The sequence below is a fragment of the Moschus berezovskii genome, chromosome 26 (assembly GCF_049115385.1).
Source record: "Moschus berezovskii isolate FMDL1 chromosome 26, NW_MosBer_1.0, whole genome shotgun sequence".
In the NCBI taxonomy this organism is placed as follows: domain Eukaryota; kingdom Metazoa; phylum Chordata; class Mammalia; order Artiodactyla; family Moschidae; genus Moschus; species Moschus berezovskii.
Window position 1 is genome coordinate 19,444,176 of NC_142485.1, and position 14,688 is coordinate 19,458,863.

Consider the following 14,688-nt stretch of genomic DNA (forward strand, 5'->3'; position numbering starts at 1 on the left):
CCCGCCCCCAACCTTTCCCAGCATCAGAGTCTTTTCCAGTGAGTCAACTCGTCGCATGAGGTGGCCAAAGTATTGCAGTTTCAGCTTTAGCATCAGTCCCTCCAATGAACATCCAGGATTGATCTCCTCCAGAATGGACTGGTTGGATCTCCTTGCAGTATAAGGGACTCTCAAGAGTCTTCTCCAACACCACAGTTCAAAAGCATCGATTCTTCGGCAGTCAGCCTTCTTCACAGTCCAACTCTCACATCCATAGTTACCAATTCTTAAAAAGTTGTTGTTTAGTTGCTAAGTTGTGTTTGACTCTTTGTGACCCCAGGGACTGTAACCTGCCAGACTCCTCTGTCCATGGGATTTCCCAGGCAAGAATACTGGATGGGTTGCCATTTCCTTTTCCAGGGGATACTCCCGACCCAGGCGTTGAACCTGCATCTCCTGCTTTGGCTGGTGGGTTCTTTACCACTGAGCCATCAGGGAAGCCCAATTCTTAAAAAGAACGGAGTGTGAATACAGCTAAACTGAATAATCCCTGATGACAGCTCTTATCTTGGTTTTAACCCATGTAAGTTTATTTAGGGCTTCCCTGGTGGCTCAGAGGTTAAAGCATCTGCCTCCAATGCAGGAGACCTGGGTTCAATCCCTGGGTTGGGAAGATCCCCTGGAGAAGGGAATGGCAATCCACTCCAGTACCCTTGCCTGGAGAATCCCATGGACGGAGAAGCCTGGTAGGCTACAGTCCACGGGGTCGCAAAGAGTCGGACACGACTGAGTGACTGAACGGAACGGAATGGAAGTTTATTTAACATATATTCAGAGCACATCATGCGAAATGCCAGGTTGGATGAAGCACAAGCTCTAATCAAGATTGCCGGGAGAAATATCAATAACCTCAGATAGCAGATGACACCATCCTTACGGCAGAAAGTGAAGAGGAACTAAAGAGCCTCTTGATAAAAGTGAAAGAAGAGAGTGAAAAGCTGGCTTAAAGCTCAACATTCAAAAAACTAAAATCACAGCATCTGGTCCCATCACTTCATGGCAAATGGGTGGCGAAACAAAGACTTTATATTCTTGGACTCCAAAATCACTGCAGATGGTGACTGAAGCTATGAAATTAAAAGACACTTGCTCCTTGGAAGAAAAGCTATCACCAAGCTAGACAACTTATTAAAAAGCAGAGATATTACTTTGCCAACAAAGGTCTGTATAGTCAAAGCTATGATTTTTCCAGTAGTCATATATGGATGTGAGTTGGACCATAAAGAAAGTTGAACGCCAAAGAACTGATGCTTTGGAACTGTGGTGTTGGAGAAGACTCTTGAGAGTCCCTTGGACTGCAAGGAGATCCAACTAGTCCACCCTAAAGGAAATCAGTCCTGGAAGGACTGATTCATTGGATATTCATCCAATATTCATTGGAAGGACGGATGCTAAAGCTGAAACTCCAATACTTTGGCCACCTGATGGGAAGAACTGACTTATTGAAAAAGATCCTGATGCTGGGAAAGATTGAAGGCTAGAGGAGAAGGGGACGACAGAGGATGAGATGGCTGGATAGCATCACTGACTTGATGAACATGAGTTTGAGCAAGCTCTGGGAGTTGGTGATGGACAGGGAAGCCTGGCGCGCTGTGGTCCATGGGGTCAAAATGAGTCAGACGTGATTGAGAAACTGAAGTTCGACACAGACAGGTTAAAACCCTCTCTTGGCCACATGGGAACCAAAACATTATTAGGTGTTTCTCAGTACAATTCTGCATCAACTAAGTTTTGTAAAAACGTCCTGCAAAATTAATGCAGAAACCTTCATTAAAGTGCAAGAAGGAGAGAAAATGCCATAGGCGGCGGAGATTGGGTTTGGGAAATTGAATTGCAGAACAGGATTTATTGGTGCAGATGAAGTCCTAACAAATAGTAAATTGTTCTCTTCTCCCCATTTTCTCTGAATCTCGAACTCTAGAAGGCAGCAGGGTTCCAGGCACCAGTTGCTGTATCAGGCAATCCACAACACACAGGAAGCGCCCGCATACCTGTGCAGGATTGACTCCACTACCTGGCAAGTGGACGTTAGGCAGTGAGTGGACTGGTTTGCATTATTTCGAAGTGTAATCAGCTGGTGAGTGTGAATGAGGTCATACATTCTGCTGTCTCATCATCCTTTTTGTCTATGCAAAGTCTTCTCAAAATCCTCCCCCAAGGATGTCTGAGAGTCCTGTGGGAATGTCTTTGATGTCTGAACAATTCTGGGCTTGTTCTTCCCCACTGGGCACCCACCTGATCTCCACTGCGGAAAGGCTGCCCTCCCTGCCCAGGATCTGTCTTCCCATGTCTCCACACCTGCCCTTCCTCCCAGGGCTTCACATAAGAGTCGCGTTCCTCTGGCCCTCACCATCCAAGAGCCAGGTTGGTCCCTGTGAAAAAGGGACCAACAGAGATGAGGCGAAGGATGACTTTTCTCTCCCAGTGACACCCCTCCATTGTCACCATCTCTTCCTTTGGTCCCCTGGGTGTCTTAGCACCTAAAACTTTCTAGGCAAGGATCCCATTCTGGGTCCTGCTTCCAGGAAAAACAACACACCTAAGGACACCTTGAGTTTAAGCTCATCCAGGACCACTCTGCTCTAAGAAACCCAGGAAATCCACAAGGGAAGGCAAACTTTTGAGAGGAAGTTGGCAAGGGAGATGAGACTTGAACAGGATTTTGAGGCAGAGGAGCCAAATAGGTAGAAAAGAGTTTGGAAGGTGTACGGAGAATTCATGTCTGTCTAGTTATTGAGAAGAAAGAGGAAATGCTATTGGGAACCAATAGTTGCAGGGAGCCCAGCCCTGGACAGGTTCTTTCCACGTGTCATGACATTTACTCCACAAACAACTTTCTCAGTTCCCGGTATTCATGTTCTACAGAGGAGAAAACCAAATCTTTGACAGAGCAAATAATGGTCTTTGTTACACCATGGATTATACTTTGGGAAGCGCCGCTCAAAGGAGTTCTCCATGGAGGAGTCAGGATTCTGGAAAACTCACAGGGTAGCTCCAAGCATCTCTTCTCTATGGCTAATGGGTGACTGTGGACTGAGAGAATGGAGGCAGCTGTCTTGCTGGAGTCCCGCACACTGACTTTGGTCCACACCACACGGCTCCTTTGGGTACAGCCAAGTCTGCAAGGACATCGTTGCTCCTTCTCAGATCAAGAGAGGTACAAGGTGCCAAACCCTAGAGAGGGAGCTTGGTGTTGAAAATATTTGACTTCCCCTTTTTTCTATGAGCAGAGGAGCATGGGAGGAAAATAAAGCTACTAATGACTCTGCTTCTCAATAGAACTATTTTATGCCTCCGCTGGAGCAGGTTCATAGGAGACCCCCTTCCATGGCTTAGTTTGGATTGGTGTATCTAAATTCAGACTGGCAGGACTACTCAAAGCTACTTAAAGTCCTCAGTTATGAAAGGGAATGGAATCCTGGAATAGGGATGAACTGAAGGTAATGGCAAGCCACTCCAGTACTCTTGCCTGGAAAATCCCATGGATGGGGGAGCCTGGTAGGCTGCAGTCCGTGGGGTCGCTAAGAGTCGGACACGACTGAGCGACTTCACTTTCACTTTTCCCTTTCACACATTGGAGAAGGAAATGGCAACCCACTCCAGTGTTCTTGCCTGGAGAATCCCAGGGATGGGGGAGCCTGGTGGGCTTCCGTCCATGGGGTCACACAGAGTCGGACACGACTGAAGTGACTTAGCAGCAGCAGCAGGTTCTTGGGGTCCTTAGCCATTCATGCAGACAACCATGTACTGAGTGTCTTCTATGGGCAGTGCCTTTCTAGGTGCTGGGCTAAGGGCAGGGAGGAGATGAGAAGACAAATAACTCAGGATCTTTCATACATTATTGGTAGGAATGTAAGGTAGTTCCGACACCCTGAAAAATAATTTGGTAGTTTTCTTTAAAAACTAAACGCATACTTACCATATGATCCAGCAATCACATGCTTGGGCATTTACCCCAGAAAAATGAAAACGTATACACACAAAAATGTGTACATGATTGTTCATACTTGCTTTGCTTATAACAGCCCCCAAAGAGGACAACCAAAATGTCCTCCAACAGGCAAGTGATTGAACAAACTGTGGAACAGCCATACTGTGGCATACTATATCAGCAATAAAAAGAAATGAACAATGGATAACACGCCACCGCTTGGATGGATTTCAAGGATATTAAGCTGAGTGAAAAGAGCCCTTCTCAAAAGGTCACATACTGTATAATTCTATTTATCTAACATTTTCAAAACTAGAGTGATGGAAAACATTTGTGGTTTGGGGAAAGTAGGTGGGTTTTAACTATGAAGAGCTTGCACAAGGGAGATTTTTGTGGTTGAAGGAACAATTCTGCACCTTGTGTATTAGATGCACAGTCTGGCATGTGCTAGAAAGATCTAGCATGCACACACACTATACCAATGCCAATTTCTTGGCTTTAATGCGTTATATTTATGCCACAAGTAACTACTGGAGCACACTCTCAAAAGTTACATAGGACTTCTCCATACTGTCTTTGCAACTTCCTGTAAATATCTATTTCAAAATAAAAAGTTTTTTTAAAAACCTCAGGGTCCCTACCATCGAGTGAAAATCAGTCTCTACTTCTGTCTCCTCGAAAGAGCTTTGTTCCTGCCTCAATAAACAAAGCTTACCAAGTGACATCATCAGAGTATCTTTCCCTCTGGAAACACTCAGCCTGGGTCCATCTATACCCGCAACATTTTTCACACTCACCCACAATTCCACACCTATACTCAAGTTTTAAAGGACAGGTGTACCATTGGGTTAAAAAAAAAAATGCCAGTGATGAAACAAGGAAATACTCTGCTGTACTTTGCAAATCCTAAGCACAGTTTTCTCTGTAACCAAATGAACACGGAAGCACGGATGGGAACAAAGATGACCCTGTAATCCAATCCTCTCTGTGCAAATAAGAGTATGTGAGCAGGGTGGTGTGCTCTGGACCGAAACCTTTATTCGGGAGAGCCAGGGTAGAGCCTGGGCCTTTGACAGCAGTTTTTGTTGGAGGTCAGCAGCATCTCCAGACCTGAGGAGCAGAAAAGAACATTACAAATGCAGGATCAAAATCAAGGCTGCTTTTTTTGTGTGACAGCAAGTGAGAAACACTGGACCAGGGGTCAGAAGATTTGAATTTCAATCACAGCTCTGTAGCTCACTGGCTGTGAATTCCCAGGCAACACATATAAACTCTTTGAGCCTCAGTTTTCCTATATTTAAATGAGAAGTGAGGATGTTAATACCAGCCTGATGATCACAAAGCAGTACTGAGATTCTAAATATAAAATATATTGGAAACTATGCTGTAAGTTGCTTACTGCATCACAGATGGAAGACAGTCCCATTGTTATTGGTATAATATTCTCCAGAACAATATATATATTTAGAAAATTCAAGTAATTTTTTTTAATTCAAGTAATTTTGATTCTGTTTGCTTCCTGCCATTTCCCTCTATTGAAGGGAAAAGTAGCTGCCTGCTAAACAGAAGACATACCCAATAAAGAGATGGGCAATTATTCCTAAACTCTATTAAGAATCTAACTATCCTACTTGGAAGGTATCTTATGCTTATGAAAGAAGTCAGAAAGAGAAAGACAAATATTGTAAGATTTAACTATGTGGAATCTAAAAAATAAAACAAACTAGTGAATATACTGCTATATTTAAAATGGATAACCAACAAGGACCTACTCTACGGCACATGAAACTCTCTGTTCAATGTTATGTGGCAGCCTGGATGGAAGGGGAGTTTGGGGGAGAATGGATACATGTATATGTACGGCTGAGTCCCTTCTCTGTTCACCTGAAACTATCACAACATTGTTTGTTAATCAGATATACCCCAATACAAAATAAAAAGTTAAAAAATAAACTAGTGAATATAACAAGACAAAAACAGACATGCAAAGAAGAAGCTAGTGGTTACCAGTGGGGAGAGGGAACTGGGTAGGGGCAAAATCAGGGTAGGGGATTAAGAAGAACAAACCATTATGCATAAAATAAGGACTTCCCTGACAGTCCAGTGGTTGGGACTTCAACTTCTAATGCAGAGGGTATGGGTTCGATTCCTGGTCGGGGAGCTAAGATTCCACCTGCTTGCAGCCAAAAAAACCAAAACATAAGACAGAAGCAATATTGTAATACATTCAATAAAGATTTTAAAAATAGTTCACATCAAAAAAATCTTTAAAAAATAAAAAACTACAAGGGTATATTGTATAGCACAGAGAATATGATATATATTTTATAAAATATGAGTACAACCCTTAAAAACTGTGAAGCATTATGCTGTATACCTGAAACTTACAAAATACTGTAAATCAACATGTGAGATCAGTTGCTTAGTCGTATCTGACTCTTGGCAACCCCATGGACTGTATGTAGCCTGCCAGGCTCCTCTGTCCATGGAATTTCCCAGGCAAGAATACTGGAGTGGGTGGCCATGCCCTTCTCCAGGGGAATCTTCCTGACCCAGGGATCAAACCTGTATCTTCTACTTGGCAGGTGGATTCTTTACCTCTGTGCCACCTGGGAAGTCCAAATCAACCATACTTCAATGTAAGAAAAACACTACAAAATTTTTTTTTAATGATCATATTAACTCAATTTTAGAAAGGGAGAAATGAATCAGAAAGATGGTAGAAAGTTGTAGGTTCAAATACGAGTTCAAATATTTTTCCTCTTGTATTTTCACTGTAATGATTATAGTATTTTATTTTTAAAAAGGACACTTCTGAGAGAAGAAAGCAATATTGGCCCAGCTATAATAATTAGTACATAAATAAAATAAATTTTAAAAATAAAAATTTCTGATGTTTAAAAAATCTAATCATCCTGCTTCCACTGAGTGTCATATTTATTGTTGTTGTTTAGTCGCTAAGCTGTGTCTGACTCTTTGTGATCCCATGGACTGCAGCACTCCAGGCTTCCCTGTCCTTCACTGTCTCTAGGAGTTTACTCAAATTCATGCCCATTGAGTTGGTGACTACAGCCAGCCAGCTCACCCTCTGTCGACCCTTTGTTCTCCTGCCTTCAATCTTTCCCAGCATCAGGGTCTTTTCCAGTGAGTTGGCTCTTCATATCAGGTGGCGAAAGTATTGGAGCTTCTACCTACTTATCTATGTGTCTGTACATACATACAGATATGTATCTATCATCTATCGATCTTTCAGTTCAGTTCAGTTCAGTTCAGTCGCTCAGTCATGTCCGACTCTTTTGCGACCCCATGAATCACAGCACACCAGGCCTCCCTGTCCATCACCAACTCCCGGAGTTCACTCAAACTCATGTCCATAGAGTCGGTGATGCCATCCAGCCAGCTCATTCTCTGTCGTCCCCTTCTCCTCCCGCCCCCAATCCCTTCCAGCATCAGAGTCTTTTCCAGTGAGTCAACTCGTCACATGAGGTGGACAAAGTATTGAAGTTTCAGTTTTAGCATCAGTCCTTCCAATGAACACCTAGGATCAATCTTTACATATATAAAAATAACCATATGGGAGAAAACTATTCCAAGTTTCAGGGACCCACTGACTTTAATTGTATCTGAGACTGTAGACGTTTATTTATTGACTCTAATAGCCACATGAACTTATTCAAATGCAAAATATAATTGTTCAGATATTACATATATGCTTTCAGTGTGGGTAGAAGAGCTCTTAGTAACATTATCTTCTCTTAGATTTACTATTTCTTGTTCAGAAAGTTCCATTTTTAAGTTATCTTTAAAAATCATTCTGACATTCTACGATCTCTGCTCACCTCCTAATTGTCCAACACTCACCTGCTATTCACAAACAGTTTTGTGTCACTGCTCGGTAGGTTGGATGTCCTCATTCTGTCTTTATTTTAACTCCCAGTGAGTTTGTGACCACTCTCAGATGGTAAGATAGCCACAGTCCACCCCCAGGACGTGCCCACCTCTCCTGTTGCAGCCACACTCCACTTTTAGCTCCAACTCTAAACACCTTCTCTAATCCACTTTCTCATCCTTTCAATCACAGATACACACTCAAATGCCTCCTGAGTATTTGCTGTAAATAATGCCTTCGGTTGGTCACCTCCCTAGCTGAGTTCTGAGCACCCTTATCTCTTGATCTAGTGATACAGTTTTTTGCAGATGTCCCAGCAACCGTTGGGTGCCTTGACTGTGTCTTTGGTCTGTGACATTCACCTGTACTGTTGCGTTTCATTGCCTTTGTTATCAGAATCCTACTTCCCTTCAGAGCCCAGCATCCCTCTTCCTCTGAGAAGCTTTCCCTGGCCACTCACAACTGGGTCTGAGGAGGTATAAGTAGGCACTTGGACTCCCAGCCTGGTTTGTCACTTGGTTTCCTTCTACCTGGGATTCCCTGGTGGATCAGATAGTAAAGAATCCACCTGCAATGGAGGAAACCCGGGTTTGATCCCTGGGTTGGGAAGATCCCCTGGAGAACGAAATGGCAACCCACTCCAGTGTTCTTGCTTGGAGAATCCCATGGACAGAGGAGCCTGGCGGGCTTCATTCCACAGAGTCACACAGAGTCGGACATGGCTGAAGGGACACACGCACCCATGCGCGTGCTTCTAACTGTTGTTATCTTTTCTGTCTATACTAACTTTTCTCCAATAAGATGACAATGCCTGGAAGGCAAGGACTGTCCATCTCTACAAGGCACGTTGCTCTTGGTGAGCATCTCGCTGCTCATTCATAGATAGCACAGGAGTCCTGTAAGACTGAGCCACTGAAGTGAGCTAGCCAGAGCATCCGCCGTGAGCATGCACTGTCCCATGCCTGCCCTGGTGGAAAATATTAGTTCTGGAGTCCCAGAAGAGCCCTAACCACAGAATCCTTGGCTAGAAAGCTCTAAAAACCACTCCATCCTTTGGACAAATGAAGAAACTAAATCCAAGATAAGGCTGCCAGTTCGCATTTGTACAGCTAGTTAACACCCAAGCTGAAACTAGAATAAAATAAGAAGCTACAATAATCTAGAACAAGTAGTATAGAGTTCACTTCCTTACCCAAGTGTTTGGAGAGTCGAAGAACACCTTCTATAGTATCAGTGGTCACTGTCACCAATATTTACTGAGCACCTTCCAAAGTCAAGGCTCTTCTTAGGGAGAGGGCATACTGGACAGATACGGTCAAAAGGTACAAAGTTCCAGTTATAAGATGAATGAGTTCTAGGGATGTAATATACAACATGTCAATAAAATCTACACTGCCACATATTATATATGAAAGTTGTTAAGAGACTAAATCCTGAGATTTCTCATTTCAAGGAGACATATTTTTTCCGTTTCTTTATTGCTGTATCTATATAAGGTGATGAGTGTTCACTAGACTTACTGTGATCATCATTTAATGTACTATATAGGTCAAGTCATAATGCTGTACACCTTAAACTTCTACAGGGCTGTGTATCAATCATATCTCAATAAAACTAGAAGAAAAATTGACATATTTTTAAAAAGACTCTTCTGAGTCCAGGTAATGAAGGGGAGCGATATTGGTCAGGAAAATCCATCGCTACTTCAACAAGAGAAGCAGAGAGAAGTCAACGTGCAAGGGGCTTCTAGAGCCCAGCTGAGGCAGACGTGCCTGGGAAGGGGTGAGGGCCCATGGGAAGAGAGCTAGGTTGTCATTCGGGATTTGGTCCAAACCAGCGGTACCATCTTGGTTTAGTCCTTCAACAACTCTGAACATTGGCTTTCTTATCTGCAGAGTGACTCTGACTGTGCTTTCTAGTTCGCATGTTCTGGAATGGCTTCTCCTTTAGTGTATAGGGGTGTGTGTGTGTGTGTGCACACGCATGCATTAAGTTGCCTCAGTCGTGTCCCACTCTTTGCAACCCCATGGACTGTAGTCCGCCAGGCTTCTTAGCCCATGGGATTTCCCAGGCAAGAATACTGGACTGGCTTGCCATTTCCTCCTCTAGGGGATCTTCCCAGCCCAGGGTCAAATGTGCATCTCTTATGTCTCCTGCATTGGCAGGCAGATTCCTTACCACTGCTTGGGAAGCCCCCGTATAGGGATGATGGGGCCGCAGACCTTTATCCTCCAGCAAAACTGAAGTGCCTGGTGGGGCTGATCTATGTATAGTTGTGTTTACAGGAAAGCCCCTCCATTCTAGGACCAGATCTATGTGTAGCTGTGTTTAAAGGAAAGCCCCTCCATTCTAGGACCAAATAAAACCTCTGAATGTGAGGAAGGAGGTAGTCACTCCTGCCTTCCTTACCCTTCCAGGTTTTGTCTTAACCTGATCTGTTTTTCCCTTGTCCTGGCTCTTATTCTTTCTAAGGAAGAGGGGAGATACTCAAGTGCAAAGGTCAAGTTCATTATATTTCTCAGCTCACATATATCACCGTCACTGGGCCTTCATGAGTCCCCTCTCCTGTCTTAGGTATTTATTCATTGCCTTCTAGCCCTGCTTCCCACTCCTATTCTGTACCCCAAGAGAAACCATTATAAGGGGCTTATAATGTGCTTGAATGTGCTCTTGTAAAGTGTGGACTTTTGCTTTGTGCATATTTTTAAACTTCTGTAAATGCTATTAGGTTGTGGACCGGATGTCTATTTTGCTGTTAAAGTTGGTAAAAGAATTCCCAACCCCAAGCCTCTTCCTCTCCATCCCAGAGGATGTCTTCAAGCAGAGGAGATCTGCTAATAAGACACTCCCCTCACTGTGAAAGAGCTCATAGTATTCATCCTTTCAACAAAGAAAGAGAAACAATATAGCATAGTGATTAAGCACATAGACTCTCTCAAGTCAAATGCACGTGAGCCTGAATCCTGGTTTCCCACATGTATGTGACTTTAGGCAAATTACTCAGCCTCTCAAAAATTTCCATTTCTGTCTGTAAGACAGGACAAGAGTAAATCATGAAGTTATCATGAGGATTAAATAATATATGCTTAGAGCAATGGGGACTGGCATAAAGTCTAAATAGATGACAGCTTATTATTCATTATAATAATTAATAATTATTCATTATAACTAATTATTAATAAGCACATATTAGTGGGCTCACAGGTGCCAGACCCACATGTCTTGCACAGGGGAGTAAGCTTAGGATGAAAGACAAACAGAAAGTTAAGAACTTTAAAGACACATCTAAGAACAAAGAAAATTGCGTAACTAAAACTTTGTGAACCCTTCAAGTCCCTGGGAACAACAGTTCCAATATGGATGCTTACAAGTGTCCTAGCTGATCATCGCTTTTTACACCAGCACGAGGAAACAAAAGGAAAAGAGTCACCTTACATGAGTGGAACATTTAAAGGTTTTTTTAAAGGTTAAAATAAGTACTTTGAGGCACATGCTTTGTCTCCACCCCACTTTCCCCACCCGCAGTGAGTCTCCCACACATGTAAATTGCCACCTGTCTGGCATCAGCTTGGTCAAGAGTGTTGTACAAGGGCAATCTTTATTCTGAGATCTACTCTACACAGAAGCTGAGAGTCATATGGAGTTGGTCAGAGCCTGGGAGATCCTTAGTGGCCGTCTGCCTTATCCTCCTTTACACAGGAGGAACTTGAGTAGATTAAGTCTCCATCACATCATGTGGTGTTGTGTAATGTGTTCCAACAGACATGTGGTGATCATACGAATAACCCCTGCAACTGAGAGCTAGCAAATTCTGTTCTTATCTCCAAGTTCATGGACATCAGCATGGGGATGGGGATGATGCCCAACCTCTCCTTAGAACCAAGAAGCATTCCAGAATGATCTCTGGAACAGATTCTTCTAGGGAAGAATCCAGCCTAAATATAGCAAGTCACATGTTCCTGAGCCTCTCCCCACTGATTTAACCTTTAAAGGCCATGCCTGGGAAACAATGATCTCAGTCAGTGCCCTTCAGCAGACTGAACTCTGGACTGGTTGTCTAAAGCAGCCCAAACCAGGTGAGTCACATAAGTGACGCCTAAAGCCACAGTGATGGTAACGAGATTACGAAAACCCCACCCTGGGGGGTTAGCTTAGGGAAGCAAATTGAGTACTTCCTCAAAGACTTGTCTTTCAACGAGCCTAATGATTCATGAGTTCAGAAAATATGGTACACTTCTATTTATACTTTCCAAACTAGCTGAACTGCCATTGTCAACTGCCACGTGCCATTAGCAACCGGGTAAAGTATCTATATGACCAACCTGGATGGCGTGTTAAAAAGCAAAGACAGTACTTTGCCAACAAAGGTCCGTCTAGTCAAGGCTATGGTTTTTCCAGTGGTCATGTATGGATGTGAGAGTTGGACTGTGAAGAAAGCTGAGCGCTGAAGAATTGATGCTTTTGAACTGTGGTGTTGGAGAAGACTCTTGAGAGTCCCTTGGACTGCAAGGAGATCCAACCAGTTCATTCTAAAGGAGATCGATCCTGAGTGTTCATTGGAAGGACTGATGCTAAAGCTGAAACTGCAATACTTTGGCCACCTCATGCGACGAGTTGACTCACTGGAAAAGACTCTGATGTAGGGAGGAACTGGGGATGGGAGGAGACGGGGACGACAGAGAATGAGATGGCTGGATGGCATCACCGACTCGATGGACATGAGTTTGAGTGAACTCTGGGAGTTGGTGATGGACAGGGAGGCCTGGCGTGCTGTGATTCATGGGGTTGCAAAGAGTTGGACACGACTGAGCAACTGAATTGAACTGAAGTGAAGGCTGAACAGCCAGCGATGTCAGTGATGAACGCTAACTGTCAGTGGCCTGCAGCCACAGCTAGCATCAGAAGTATAAGAAAGGAGGGTTTGGCTTCTACTGTGCGTGTTTCGTCGTTTCTTTCTGGATTGGTTGTGCTGGGTCTTTGCTGATCTGCCAGGGCTTTCTCTAGCTGTGGCAGACGGGGGCTACTAATCGCAGTGCACAGGGTTCTCATTTCAGCGGCTTCTCTTGTTGAGGAGCACAGGCTCTAGGTCTGTGGGCTCAGCAGTTGCAGTTCCTGGCTCTAGAGCACAGGCTCAGTAGTTGTGGCTCATGGGCTTAGTTGCCCCAGAGCACGTGGGATCTTCCCCAACCGGGGATCGAACCTGTGTCTTCTGCATTGGCAGGTAAATTCTTATTCACTTCGCCACCAGGGAAGTCCTTATACTATGCATGTTAAGGTGACCAGAAAGAACAAATATGTGGAATCTTGTGATTCCAGAAGAATTTTGAAAGTGTTTTAGAGTTATATGTTTTAGAGTTATATGTGCTAGAAACACTCTTCCTGTTTCTAGATATATGTAGAAAGTGCCCCAAATTTATCATACTTTTTCCGATGAGTTTAGGTGTTATAAAATTCTATCAAACAAACTGCATTTATTAAGACATAATTAACCTATTTTTACATTTAATCATCTAAGACATATATAACTGCAATCACAGCTTCAAATTAGCATGATAATCAATGTTATCAAACTGAATAAATTTAACACTAATCAAAAGGAAAAATACCATGACATTCTACTTAATTCATGCAGTTTTATTTTGGGAAATGTGCGATTTCTGTTGGACCTTTTGAAATTAGTGAAAACAACTCAAAACTCCTTCTTATTTCCTTCAAAGACCCCCTAAGGGCTCAGGTACCCCAGACGGTGAAGCACTGACTTACAGCTTCATAAAGGGCCCAGTGAAAGTGTTGATCACTCAGTTGTATCTGACTCTTTGCCACCCCATGGACTGTATAGCCTGCCAGGTTCCTCTGTCCATGGAATTCTCCAGGCAAGAATGCTGAGTGGGTTGCCATTCCCTTCTTCAGGGGATCTTCCCAACACAGGGATCGATTCCAGGTCTCCCACATTGCAGGCAGAGTCTTTACCATCTGAGCCACTGGGGAAGCCCCAAAGAGCCCAGTAGTAGAGGTTATATAGCCTTGAATTAGAAAGAATGACTTACCTTTTATTTCTGTCTTGGTCTCCCCTCAAAAGGTGTGTGTAACCAAGACATAAGCACAATGCTTACCTCTTCAGCGTTTCAATTTCCCCATCAGTACCTTGATAGAAAATGGGTCTTTTAAAAAGTACACGAATTTCTCTAGAACAAATTCACTGAGACCCAAGTTAACAGTCTAGAGTAGCATGAATGAAGAATGCAGTCAATTTCTAATAAAGCTGATCTAACAGACCAATTACTACACTACGTTGTCTTATCTCTTGAATTTACAGGAAGGTAAGAGTAAAAATTCACTTCCAGAAATGAATGCAACAACTCCACGAAGCTTTCCGGTGTGTATGCAGGGTCCTGGACTGACCGGCTCTGTGGGGTTACCATCATACAGGGCAATACATTTGATATTGCTTACCTGAATGCCAGTGAGAGAAAGCCAGAGAGAATGGCGGCCTCTTACAGCAAAGGGGTCGTGTTTGCTGTACATAGCAGTGATTTCCTGTTAGTTTACAGAGTATGCATGTTATGAGAAGTTCCAAATTTAGGTACTAAAATCTTATTCAAAATCCCTATTTCAAACTGACCCTGGGAAAAGAAAAAACAACAAAAAACTCTTTCCTATCATGCAACATGCTTCCAAAAGATTTGTGTTTGTCATCCTGAAGCAAATTTACTGACTTAAAATCAGGAGCTGCGCCTCACTCCTTACACCAGTCCCATTTATGGTAACAGTGACTCAGATGCACATCAGGGCTCTTTGTTGCTTAAGCAGCCTAGTGAGTGAGTGAAGT

At 43.3% G+C, this 14,688-nt stretch overlaps 1 long non-coding RNA gene across 1 annotated transcript; it reads right to left on the minus strand.

The window, feature by feature from the left end:
• Positions 1-5,613: 5,613 nt before the first annotated feature.
• Positions 5,614-14,377, minus strand: LOC148773753 (uncharacterized). The gene is made up of 3 exons (XR_016036530.1): positions 14,313-14,377; positions 9,052-9,160; positions 5,614-6,146 (listed from the first exon to the last, which is right to left on the minus strand). It is a non-coding gene; the product is annotated as an uncharacterized LOC148773753 (long non-coding RNA).
• Positions 14,378-14,688: the final 311 nt, after the last annotated feature.